Genomic DNA, 805 nt, shown 5'->3' with positions numbered 1-805 from the left:
AAGACCGGGACCTCCTCGCGAGTATAGACTGGTTTTTGCCTTTCTCTGAATCCCCAGGACTTAGCACAGTGTCTGGCTCAGAGTAACTGGTTGAATTGAAATCTGTACCTGAGCAAGGACGCTTCTATCTACATCAAGCTAGACAAGTGGCTTATCCAGCTTTTGCTTGAAAACGTCATTGAAGGGGAATTACCTCCTTCCCAACACCATCCATTCCATTCTGTGATGGTTCGAATTGTTCGGTCATTTTTCCTCATGCCAAACCTCTACCATTTTCATGTCTTGCTCTTAGTTCTGCCCTTTGGTAACTGAACAGAACAATGCAGACTGAGGGGAGTCAATATACCTAGAGGGCCACGTATAACCTCAAGGCCACAGGTTCCCCACCCCTGCTTTAGACTAAATTGGCCCTAGTTCATCCAACTGATCCCAAGGTGAGATGATTTGAGGCCCTTTTTCCCCCTTGCTGCCCTCTTTTGGGATGCTCCACATCTTCCAGATGTTTTTATTTTACTTTTTTTTTTTGAGGCTTTTAGGGTTAAGTGACTTGCCCAGAGTCATACGACTAGTAAGTGTTGTGTGTCTGGGGCCGGATTTGAACTCAGGTCCTCCTGACTCCAGGGCTGGTGCTCTATCCACTGTGCCACCTAGCTGCTCCCTAGATATTTTTAATATGTGGCAAACAGAATCAAACATGATACCCTAGACATTGTATGCTGTGGACAGAGTATAGTGGCAAAGTTATCACCTCTCTTCCCAGACCCTGACACTGTGACTATCTATACTTCCAAAGATTGCATGAGCT

The sequence above is a fragment of the Vombatus ursinus genome, unplaced genomic scaffold (genome assembly GCF_900497805.2).
Source record: "Vombatus ursinus unplaced genomic scaffold, bare-nosed wombat genome assembly UNPS02014789.1, whole genome shotgun sequence".
Taxonomy (NCBI): domain Eukaryota; kingdom Metazoa; phylum Chordata; class Mammalia; order Diprotodontia; family Vombatidae; genus Vombatus; species Vombatus ursinus.
The sequence above is the reverse complement of the archived record's forward strand: the minus strand, read 5'-3'. Positions refer to the sequence as shown.